Here is a 13,029-nt window from a genome sequence, read left to right as displayed (position 1 = left end):
GGTCCTGCCATGCGCGTAACAGCTTATTTACGGAACAAATTACAATATCGCATACACTAATGTGAAGCATATCACCTAGGAACTCCAAAATTATTATCAGCTCAGTTTTGACCAAAATTGAGTTACTGGGTTTTGCCTTTGGACGGGAGAGATGATGGATCATGTCGGCATTGTTTCTTCCGCCAATGATATCGAGTACGGTGTTATTTACTGCGGTCCTACCGTAAATGATGACCCCATCAAAGCAACAACGAGCTTGCTGGCTTAGGCCTCGTTTACACTAAGCCGGATAAGGTTATCCAGGGTAAATCACACCTAACCTTATCCGTGTCCACCCACATACAGTACAATGGTCGTTTAAGACCACCTCGGTCCGCCGGTGCAACGTGACCTAGTACGCATGCGTGGAAAATGCACACGTCATAGTCACCTCCGGTGTTGATTTGTGTGCAAGTTCTTAAATGTAACTTATCTGAGCAATATCCAGTGTTGTGGTATTTCAATGAACTGGAATCCAGTGTGCTGTGGGGCCCTACAGTAGTGAACCACACCTGAGACGTCATAAATAATCAAATCTTTATTAGACACGTAAACAATGTGATGAAGAACATTTAATATTAATCAATCTATGGATCTAGATATCTGGTCAGGACACTCCTCACTCTTTTACCTTCACCTTCATTGTCCATTCCATTTTGGTGACTTTATATACTCTGGACCTAGACGTTGAGTCGGCGACATACATGGCGAACAATAACTCATAGTCTGCTTGGCCATTCCAAAAGCATTCGCTGTTTTCCGTAGTTTTCCCTCATCGGCCAGGTGACACAAAGCACACGCTATCTCATTTATCACGTCCACGGAAGCTCGCATTCTCGTTGTCTCTCCTTTGACAAATGGAAAAATGTTTCGCTAAGTAGAATAACAGCTGACATTGGAAAGTTCTCTTTCCTTCTGAGAAGTGTTGTATCCGAAATAGCTGCAATGGCTTTCTCTTAAGGTATTCATGTATGATTTCCACAAGCGTCTGTACATGTAGAAGAAGGGGAAACACGGGCATGTCTGGATGACTCGCCTCCATATTTCCAGTGGTTAGTTTCGAGTAACGAAACCGCTTTATTATGAAGCTGGCTGTGGCGCGTTCTTTCTGACGTCACTTCCTGTGTGAGGCACGGACTTTCTGGAGACACTTCCTCTCCGAACTCAGTTTGTAAACGATCAATGAGTCCATACAAAACTAAGAGCCGGAGATTCAAGAAATACACGGCGCACTTACCCGTGTAAAATTTGTCCGAGGAGGGGGACCTTAACTGCTGGTTTAGTGTGGCTGAAACGGGGCTTAGGCAAAATAATTATTCATTTAAGGGGTTAAACGAATTAGCCTTATAGTTTTTCCACAGTCTGGAATTGTTCCCAATTTCCAGCTACGGATTGTAAATGTGCAAGTTGCAAGGGCTGTAAAGTGCTGGTTATGCGGGGTGGGAATAAGGCATCTTCCTTCCATACTTTTAATCTAATTTCACACCTCAGGAAGAATCACACACAGTGTTTATGCAGCAAAATAAAAAGAAGTGACCGGCAGTATTCGAACAAACTGCCCAGCTAAAAATAGTTTATAGTTTCATTGATTGTAAGAGTCCAGATGTTCATACTTTGTTGTCAGATGGATGTTTGTGCCATGTCGAAATGTGCTGCTTTCTAAATTGTATACAGCAGCTGTGCAGTATAACCTTATTTGATTGGATTCGTATTTGTAGACTAACCTGTCTTATTTGTTGATAATAAAACATTTCATTTTATCGGTCAAAAATGTTAAAATGACTATTTTATTTAGACAAAATGTTAAGAAAATTAATATAATACTGTGAAGGGGGATGTGGCCTGCGGGCCTGCCGCGGAACGGGGTGTGCCAGGACTGGCCTCAAAGACAGCGACAGGTGAGTAGATGGCCCAGGTGTGCCTTATTGTCTAATCACTTTTATTAGCAGCAGCCGATGCGAGACACATTGTTGGAGCTGGAGTGAGAGCCAGAGAGAGAGAGAGAGGGACACAGACTAGGAAAAAAACATTTGCTGGAAAGCAAAACACTTGCAATATTTTATGAAAATAAAACAGTGTTGTAACCCTGATCCGGGCTCTCGTGGAAGTGTGTGATGGTCCGAGGAACCCACTAGAGAGCAACCTTCACAAATACATTTTCTATAACTTACATTGTAGTATTTGTCTTACTTTTTTTACAAACAGTGTTATGGCTTGTCGTTATTGACGTGACCCCAGGATGCAGGGACAGGGTGCAAGTTCAACGGTTTTATTAAGTAAAAATGGAATTTGTGCACACAAAACTAACGTCTGTTGAATTAGCGTAGCGAATGAACAACAATGATCCAGCCCTTTACAGAGGAACAGGGCAGGCGTAAGAAGCAACCTGTTTGGAAACCAGGGACAGGTGTGTCCTTATATTTATTATATATGTCGCGGCGTAAATTAGGAGTGTTTGTAACCCATTTTTTTTAGTATTGGGATCAGTCACTACGTTGATTGCTCAAATAGTTAGTTTTTTTGTATTTTCACACCTACGTGTGAAGTCCAAGTGTCCATGCACACACTCAAATGTGACTATTGGTAATACGCCATGTGCCTCCCGTACACTGGGGGGTGCTGAGTTCCTTTTAGCGCGGTTAATTAATTTATCTTCTGGTTGACATTAGGTGTCTGTGGCTTCTACAAACTGAGAATCATGAAAACAAAACTTATGAATGTCTCAGAGTTCATTCATAAGGCTCTGTGGATTGATGTAAGGAGTTTTAAAATCGAAGGAAAAGCTCGCTCTTGCCCCGACTGAAACGGTTTCCCTATTTTTCTGGACTATCTTGCCAGTTGTGTGGAATACAGAGTTATTGTTACTCCGTTTGGAAATTCTGCTTCATTCTCTTTCATACCTTGTTCGGGAGTCTGAATTAAGCCGGCATTCAACACTTTCTTATTCTTTATTAAGTAAAACTCTTGTTTCTTTTTTTCTACCTTTGATGCACTTGAAAATGTTCTTGTCACGGACTCGCACGGCTGTGGTAGTTGTGACCTCAAGATGCAGGAGACAGGAGAACGACGTACAGGTAAGAGTCTTTATAAGGCCACAAAATGGCATGAGGTGCAACAGGGAAGTGCACGAAAACCATAAACAGCATATAAGGAGAGTCAGACAGTGTGTGAAATTTAACACAGAATAATCCCCCAGCCCTGACAAACAGGCGAGGCAGGAATTTATAGAAGTCAGCTGATTGACAACCACTACCAGTTGTGGCCAGGCTGCCAATCAGCGGCAGGTGACGGCAAAGAGCGCTCAGGGAGACTTGCAGGAAAACGAACAAAAAATAAGAGCGCTACACAGGAAACAAACACCAACTAAGGAGACAACCAGACTTGATGTGACAGATAGTCACAGTAGCCCCCCAATAGGGATGGATTCTAGACATCTCAAAAAAAAAAAAAGGTTCAAAGTCACGGGAGAGTGGAGGCAAGTCGCCCAGCCCTGTGTCCCCGCAGCCAGCGAGGGAGAGTCAGGTGGCGGTGACGCATTGAACGCCGCTGCAGTTGTCAAGGCGGGCGACCACAGAATTTCCACATAGCCAGCAGCCGTGAAGATCCTTGGCATTGCTGCTGAGAGTGCGAAAGGCGTCCATGAAAAGCCCACATTCAAGTTCATGTTCAAGTACCAATGATTGTCCCACACACACGAGGTGTGGTGAAATGATTCTCTGCATTTGATCCATCACCCTTGATCACCCCCTAAGAGGTGAGGGAAGCAGTGGGCAGCAGCAATGGCCGCGCCTGGGAATCATTTTTGGGGATTTAACCCCCAATTCCAACCTGTGTTCCAGCGTGCCAAGCAGGGAGGTAATGGGTCCCATTTTTAATAGTCTTTGGTATGACTCGGCCGGTGTTTGAACTCACAACCTACCTATCTCAGGGCGGACACTCTAACCACTAGGCCACTGAGTATTCGTGGTGGGCTGAGGAGGCTGACCTGAGCAAGGTCATTTTTTGTTTCATCTGACCGCATAACTTTCCTCCAGAAGGTCTTATCTTTGTCCATGTGATTTCAGATTAAACAAAAATTGAGCTGTTTGGCCACAATACCCAGCAATATGTTTGGAGGAGAATAGGTGAGGCCTTTAATCCCAGGAACACCACCCTACAGTCAAGCATGGTGGTGGTAGTATTATGATCTGGGCCTGTTTTGCTGCCAATGGAACCGGTGCTTTACAGAGAGTAAATTGGAGGAGGAAAAATGAGGATTACCTCCAAATTCTTCAGGACAACCTAAAATCATCAGCCCAAAGTTTGGGTCTTGGGCGCAGTAGGGTGTTCCAACAGGACAATGATCCCAAGCACATGTCAAAAGTGATAAAAGAATGGCTAAACCAGGCTAGAATTAATGTTTTAGAATGTCCTTCCCAAAGTCCTGACTTAAAAGTGTGGACAATGGGAGAAAAAAATAGAATATTAAAATAAAATAAAATAAAAAAATCGGTCTAAGCCTGGGCCCTGGAGAGGGGCTCCAGACTGAGGCCAAGGGAAAAAAACATCAAACATCAAAGAACACAAAGGACATTAAAGACATTAAAGCAGCGGATACAACCAGCCACTTCTACATACAGCTATGAATAAAATCTAAAAGAAACATATAGACTGTGGTGGCCTCTGCGGTGTTCCACGCAATCGTTCCGCTGGGGTGGAGGGAGCATGGCCAGAGACAGGAGCAGACCCAAAAAAGCAACGAAGAGCCGACTCCACTCTCGGCCGCCAACCAACTCTCGGCCAGTGTCCAGTCCGCATGTATGAGCGAGGATACGTCCAAGGAGACTGAGGTGTCCGACACCTGCTCACCCAGCCAAGACACCGCGAAGCCTCTCCGTCCCGGCGCTGAGTGCCAGGTCCGCAGCCCTGTCCCCTCATCCACATCTCCTCCAGTCTCTCCAAACCGACTCCGGTGTGGCAGAGACCCAGCAGCTGGTCTCCATGGCCAAAAGGCTCCCGGGAGGCAGATCCAGAAGTCCACAAAAAAAGCACCGCAGAGGTCACGAAAGTACCACCCCTTGTCACACAGTCCCAAAGGGCAAAACAAATATAATAACACATGAAAACAAGAGGGAAACACAAAAGGATGACACAAGAGCACAGAGCTCCTGCCAACAGCAACCACTAAAGCAGCGCTATCTTGGAAAAATAGTGACTATGATGATGAGAAACAGGTGTGGGGCTGAGGACCGGGGCGTGACTTGGAGACCAGGTGGAAACTAATGAGTAACTATGGAAACAAACAAAACCAGGAAGTGCAAAACGGGAAACAAAAGTCCAAAAACAAAACATAAACATGATCAAACATAAAACTGATTTACAGGCATGACAAAAACTATATACTCTGACAAGTACAATTTATCTAAGAAATTACTTAAATGAATGAAGTACCTCTACTTTACACACGACATTAAACAACTAAAAAACATCTAACTTGATTGAATACACAGTGGAAATTAGTCCAATATTGTTTGGGTTTAACTGCAATACAATGAAGGCTCATCTGAAAACTCATCTGCTGTGGTCAGGCCTAATAAAGCTTTGTCTTTGTTAGACGCCGCCTCATTTTCAGACAAAGCCCGGCATATTAGCGCGTCCGCCTCAGCAGATGGAGCGATAGCTCAACACACAGGAATACTCACAAAGAGACGTCGACGGAACGATTGTACAGCCCCTCGGGTGAAATTCTTTTAAGACTTGAAAAACACGTTGCGGTAATCACAACACTTTTCTCCTTTTTCGCAGGCTGTGCTCACACAAACATAAAAATATCTGCAGGAGGAACAAGATGTACTGAGGGGCTGTGTGAGGATATTGCTTCATGCCAGTCGGCTAAACCTGACAAATATTACAATAACAGCTCTGTTTCGTGCATTCTGTCAGAATAAACTGATTTTGACCCCCTAAGACCCTTCCAACTGTATGATTACACTTACACACTGCATCCATTTGTCATGCATGATAGCAACCGCTGTGGGGGATAGAGGTATCAGTATGGACTATAAACCCTGCACGCGTGGAACCCCAGGAAGGTCAATCTTCTTTGTGGGGGGCAGTGTGGTGATAAAGGAGCATATAAGACAGAGCAGGGCAAATATTTTGACTCGGGGGCCACATGGAGAGAAAACATTTGTCTGGCGGGCCAACGCGTATGTGTGTATACATGAAATATACACATTTAGCGGTAAACATTTGCTGTACCTTATGTGTGTTTGGGTCCCTTTTTTCAGGAACACCAATACCAAAAGTCACAATGTCCGATAGAAGTCTAAAAAAGGTATGACAGACCACCTCAAAAAAACGGAATGGAATTTTACAGTTTTTCACTGAATGAAATACCCAGAATGTACATGAAAATAAAGAAAGTGGGATTTACAATATTAACTATGAACAATAAAATACTGAATATTAACAACATACAAACAACTTTTACTTCCCAGACAAGCTCCTCAATAGCTCCTCTTTTACAATATATAGCCCCACTTTTATTCTTTGGCTTTTAACACTACGTGAGTTGTGTGGTCCTCTGTTGTCCTCTGTGTTTTTTATACACTTTTATTTTTATTTTACTGTTTTAATTGATTTTACCCTTTAAAATAGTTTTTAATCATATTTGTTTTTATATTGTTTTTATTGGTTTTATTTTTATCAATTTTTTGTTTTGTTCAGTCATTGGTGGAGCATAATATTGTTTTTAACATGGCTGTGCAGCACTTTAGAAACGTTATTGTTGTTTAAATGTGCTATATAAATAAAGTGGATTGGATTGGATTGGATAGCGGTATAGCTCGGTTGGTAGAGTGGCCGTGGCAGCAACTTGAGGGTTCCAGGTTCGATCCCCACTTCTGCCATCCTAGTCACTGCCGTTGTGTCCTTGGGCAAGACACTTTACCCACCTATTTCTCTCTGGCACTCATCGAGGGCAGACGCTCCCCTTTCCTCTCCCTTATCTCTCCTGCTTGCTTCTTTGTTTTGTCTTGTCTTAACTTTCTTGTTGCCTCTTTTTGCATCGTTCTTCAAATCTAAACATTGGAACTATTTAATTGGCCTCAACAAAATTGACAAGATCTTGGGTTTGGGGGAACCTGCTGTCGTGACGAAGCGGTTGTTGCTGGACACACGACAGACTCTTGGGAGAAGAAGGAGTGCCGCGTGCCTGGCGACCCTTTTCTGTCGAGGACGTGAAGATATTCACCTATTCGGAATTACGACAACAGGATATCTGCTGATTGGAGTAAAGCGTTGTTCCGGTTTGTCGACAAATTGGAAGTTACTGGCAGTCTTCAAAGTACCCCAAAGCTGCCACAAATGATTGGAAGATGCAGGAAGAACTGTGGATTACATCGGACTGTCTACCCCGCAGTTTTGAGAACCAGTCATAGACAATTTACAGGTAGAGTGAAAAGCAAATTTTATTTTCACCCGCATAAAAAACATTCTAACTTGGATTGTTTCCCTGGCTTCGAGACTCTCCCGAAGGACAGCGCAGTGAAGACACAACAAACTCCCTTTTTGTCTTTCATGGATACACACCTGTTGTTGTTGACTTTGGACTAGCGGCTGCAATACATCAAGGCCGCGGAACAGAGACACACTACGGGCTTACACACACACACACACACACACACAAACATCCACAAAAATATACGCCACACATACACACCCCATCCCCCCCAACCCAACGCCCTCGATGCAAATCCCGTAGGGGTGATGAATGGATGGTCAGCGCCTCAGAGCTGCGGCCTACCACCATCACCTTGAAGTCCCTTCCCTCTGTTGCTAGATATCTCGAGATGTATGTTGTAATATGTATATGTGCTTTGCTATGGAGGTTTTTTCCCACTCCAGACTGGATTGTATTTTTTTTACTCATCCTTCCCCAGCATTGACCTTTTTCCTATCTTTTACGGGGCGCCTTATGGCGACCCATCAGCGTTCTTGTTCTGTAACCCTGTACACTGTTTGTTTGTCTAATCTTGAACAGGTTTGTGCTGAAAACAAAGTTTCGTTGTACTTGTGCAATGACAATAAAGACCTAACCTATATCTTCCCAGTGCCACCCACACTGGTTTAAATGTAACTTAGATAATGGGTTTCACTATGTAAAGCGCTTTGAGTCGCTAGAGAAAAGGCGCTATAAAAATATAATTCACTTCACTTTTAGGGGCGGTATAGGTCGGTTGATAGAGTGCTCGTGCTGGCAACCTGAGGGTTCCAGGTTTGATTCCCGCTTTCGCCATCCTAGTCTCTGCCGTTGTGTCCTTGGGCAAGACACTTTACCCACCTGCTCCTAGTGCCACCCACATTGGTTTAAATGTAACTTAGATATTGGGTTTTCACTATGTAAACCGCTTTGAGTCACTAGAGAAAAGCACTATATAAATATATTTCACTTCACTTCACAATCAAGCAAAACACAACAAACATGTAACATACAGCAAACTATGAATGCAAAGGGTAATGAACACCTACAATAACATGTATTATCAGAAATTTGTTATAAAAATTTGCTTCCGCATCTGTTCCTAACAAATGCATTTGGGGCTGGCTGCTCTGAAAACAAACCCGGCCCACTCTGCTTTCTTCCTGACCTGAGCTGCTGTGATGTCGATTACCGTAACAACTCGTATAACACTCAAAAGCGCAGATTTCAACCACTGAATTACTTTCCGTAGTTCAAGATTTACGGTAATTTAAAAACAGCACTGGACATTATAATGTCGGCTACAGTTTTGATGATAAAGGTCTAAAAAAAGGATGTAGAACTTTCGGCGGGCCGGATTGAAATTCTTTGAAAGGCCGCGTGTGGCCCGCGGGCCATATTTTGCCCAGGTCTGTTATAAGGCCATGTCTACACTAAGTCGTTTAACCCCTTAAACGAATAGCCCAGTTTCAGCGTTTAAGGTCGGCCTCCTCGGACAAATTTTTACACGGGTAAGTCAGCCGTGTTATTCTTGAACCTCCGGCACTTAGCTTTGTATGGACTCAATGATCGTTTGGAGAGAAAGTCACGCCAGAAAGATCGCGCCCACTCTGGAAGTGACGTCAGAAAGAACGCGCCACAGCCAGCTTCATAATAAAGCGGTTTCATAGCTCGGAGCTAACCACTGGAAATATGGAGGCGAGTCATCCAGACATGCTCAGGTTTCTCCTTCCTCTACATCAGGGGTCGACAAACCGCGGCTCTTTGATCGCTCTGATGTGGCTCCGCCGCATACTTGCCGACACCCCCGATTTTTCCACCCGATTTTTCCAGAAGGTATTTTGATTTCAGTGCCTCTCCCAGGGAAAACTTTGTACGATTTTCACCCGGACGACAATATTGATGGTGTGCCAAAATTTGCGCTCTCTGAAACATGTCATCTCGCCCACCTTTACACATTGCTATCTATGTGGCGGCCGGTCACATGTAATATCCAGCCTCTGTTATTACACGAAAGTGACTGCAAGGCATACTTGTTCAACAGCAATACAGGTTACACTGAAGGTTGTGATATAAAAACTTTAACACTGTTACTAATATGCGCCACACTGTGAAGCCACACCAAACAAGATTGAAAAACACATTTCGGGGGAACATCCGCACCATAATACAACATAAACACAACAGAACAAATACCCATAATCCCATGCATCCCTAACTCTTCCGGGCTACACTATACACCCCACAACCACAAAAACCCTGCCCACCTCAACCAATGCACGGAGGGTGGGGGGGGGGTTGGTGGTAGCGGGTGTATAATGTAGCCCGGAAGAGTTAGGGATGCATGGGATTATGGGTATTTGTTCTGTTGTGTTTATGTTGTGTTATGGTGCAGATGTTCTCCCAAAATGTGTTTCTCAATCTTGTTTGGTGTGGGTTCACATTGTGGCGCATATTAGTAACAGTGTTAAAGTTGTTTATATCACAACCCTCAGTGTGACCTGTATGGCTGTTGAACAAGTATGCCTTGCAGTCACTTCCATGAGAGTACAGAAACCACATTCAACATGTAATTGGGCTGGCAAGCCGTTAGTTCAGGTTGAAGAGGGCGCTAAAGACAGTGTCATCATAACATGTCCTTGTTATTATTGGTTGGGTGAAAATCAGCAAATACTTGGGAGAATATTTGCTCTCTAATTCGGAAGTCTCCCGGAAAAATTGCGTTGGCAAGTGTGCTGCTGTCAAGCGTCACTCATATAAAACTAACGGGCCGCATTAACATTAAAATTTTCATATTAAGGTGTTTAATTTTCATATTAAGGTGTAACCCCTGCTTTATACATAACACTAAGCAAAAAAAAAGTCTGTATGCAGTATCATTTCATATTAAATTTCAAAAGTGTTTTGTGGCTCCCATTGTTTTCTTTATTTTGTCAAACGGGTCAAAATAGCTCTTTGAGTGGTAAAGGTTGCTGATCCCTGTTCTACATGTACAGACGCTTATGAAAATCACACATGAATACCTTAAGAGAAAGCAATTGCAGCCATTTGGGATACAACACTTCTCAGACGGCAAGAGAGCTTTCCAATATCCGGCCAGGTCAGCTGTGATGTTACTTGACGAAAAAAAACGTTGTCCATTTGTCGAAGGAGAGTCAAGGAGAATGCAAGCTTCCGTGGATGTGATAAAAAAAGATAGCGTGTGCTTTGTATTACCTGGCCGTCACGGAAAACGGCGAATGCAATCTGACTGGCAAAGAAGACTGTATCAGTTATTGCCCGCCATGTATGTCGCAGACTCAACGTCTAGGTCCAGAGTACATAAAGTCACCAAAAATGAATGGACAATGATGGTGAAGGCAAAAGAGTGAGGAGTGTCCTGACCAGATATCTAGATCCATAGATTGATTAATGTTAAATGATCTTCATCACATTGTTTACGTGTCTAATAAAGATTTGATGAATTTATGATGTCTCAGGTGTGATTCACTACAATAGGGCCCCACAGCACACTGGATTCCAGTTAACTGAAATGCCACAACACTGGATATTGTTCAGATAAGTTACATTTAAGAACTTGCAAACAAAGCAACACTGGAGGTGACTATGACGTGTGCATTTTACACGCATACGTACTTTGTCGTAAAAGGGGTAGTAAAAGGTCGCATTGTTGTGTGTGGATACGGATAAGGTTAGGTGTAAAACCCTTGATAACCTTATCCAGCTTAGTGTAAACGGGGCCTAAAACAAGGGAGTCCGCCATTGTGCCTTTCAGAATGTAAATGTGTGCACTTTGCTATGTGTTATCTGCAATGGGTTGGTTCTGTTGTCCATTACGTGCAGAAATATGCTTCAAAATCTTCAGTCACATTTGAGACTTCTCACATTTACCAAGGTGCGAATCAAATGTCATCACTACGCTGTCAGACTGTGCCGAATTAAAAGATACGTCCCCTGCAGACGGTTTATAATGCCACGCTGTCACAAAGGTGTCATCGCAGACTTTTGTGTGATTGTATGCTGTCCCCGAGACGGGCGGCTCATCAAATTCGGGCGTGATAGTGAAGAACAGGGGTCCCCAAACTACGGCCCGCGGGCTAGATACGGCCCGCCAGGGTCCAAAATCCGGCCCCCGGGTAGTACCAAGTAAAAAAAATACTGTATATATATTTTTTAATCTGTTCTTTTTCACCCATCCATCAATCCATTTTCTACCACTTGTTACTGAGTCTCCTAGGCAGATACGGCAAGCCAGTGTCCAAAATCCGGCCTGCGAGTAGTCCTGGCTAAAAAGTAAATAAAAATTGTATTTATTAAATTTTTGATTAAATTTTTTTTTAATCTGTCCTTTTTCGCCCATCCTACAATCCATTCTCTACCGCTTGTTACTGGGTCTCCTAGGCATCCAAAATCCGGCCCGCGGGTAATACCAAGTATATATATATATATATATATATATATATATATATATATATATATATATATATATTTATTTATATATATATATTTATATATATATATATGTATATATATATACATATTTATATATATATATATATATATATATATATATATATATATATATATATATATATATATATATATATATATATATATAAATATTGCGGAGAAGCGGAGCCAACGGGCCGACGGCGGGGCAGGTCACGCTGCGGCCCTGCCCGAGATGGCAGCAAGGAGGCGGAGGATGCAGCGGAGCGGGGAGGCAGGGCGTGCCGGGAGGGATGCCGCTGCAATCGAATTCAGGTGCGTGGCTCACACACTGGGAAATTATTAACATTTCTCCTGACAATGTATTAAAGAGGAAAAGGAGGAGAGAACAGGAGAAGGAGTTGGAGAGTCCACGGCACATGCAGCGCGCAAGAGCGACAGGGAGAAGACGGCGACGACGAAATGCGACCGAAGAGTGAGCAGCAGAGGAGCTGAAAAGCAACCCGGCAAAAGACTTGGTGGTCAGTGGAACCAGCACGACAACAAGAGTCTGTCACATCTGGCGCCCAACGCGGAAGGACCACTGGAGAAGAGGGAGGACGATTTCCTCTGGGCGCTCGTCGGCGCGTTCACCGAGCCGGCGGCAAGCATCCGTCAAAATTTCCAGCTCATGCAGGCGCTGGGGGACAAGAGCGGGGGAGGCGGCGAGTCAATAAGTCAATCACAAGACAATTTGGAGGCCAAGATTCCGGGAAGTGAACATGAGCAAGAGACTGAAACAGGCCAACAAGTGAAAAAAGCCAAAAACAATTTAGAAGATGTCATCATGTCTCTCAAGCAGGAGGAACTTACAGCTGACAAAGAACTGATTGTGGAAAACTGCAGCAAGGAGGAGAGGTTTCCACCTGATGGAAAGCTGCAAGGAGGCAAGGAGCAGAGAAGACTCCAGAAACTGAGAGAGTGGATGAGAGCGTGAAGAAGGATGAAGAGGACAGGAGTGAGACAAAGGGAGACCAAGAGTGTGTCACTATTGAAGACGAGGAGCACACACATGAAGAAAACTTGCCAGCAAACTGGAA

The 13,029-nt window shown here is 43.7% G+C and overlaps 1 protein-coding gene across 1 annotated transcript in view; it reads right to left on the bottom strand.

The window, feature by feature from the left end:
• rasl10a (RAS-like, family 10, member A) overlaps positions 1–13,029 on the bottom strand; it is an 83,486-nt gene that overhangs the window by 8,151 nt on the left and 62,306 nt on the right. The gene's annotated exons all lie outside the window — the stretch shown is intronic.

The sequence above is a fragment of the Nerophis ophidion genome, linkage group LG07, assembly GCF_033978795.1.
Source record: "Nerophis ophidion isolate RoL-2023_Sa linkage group LG07, RoL_Noph_v1.0, whole genome shotgun sequence".
Classification (NCBI taxonomy): Eukaryota; Metazoa; Chordata; class Actinopteri; order Syngnathiformes; family Syngnathidae; genus Nerophis; species Nerophis ophidion.
The sequence above is the reverse complement of the archived record's forward strand: the minus strand, read 5'-3'. Positions and strand labels throughout refer to the sequence as shown.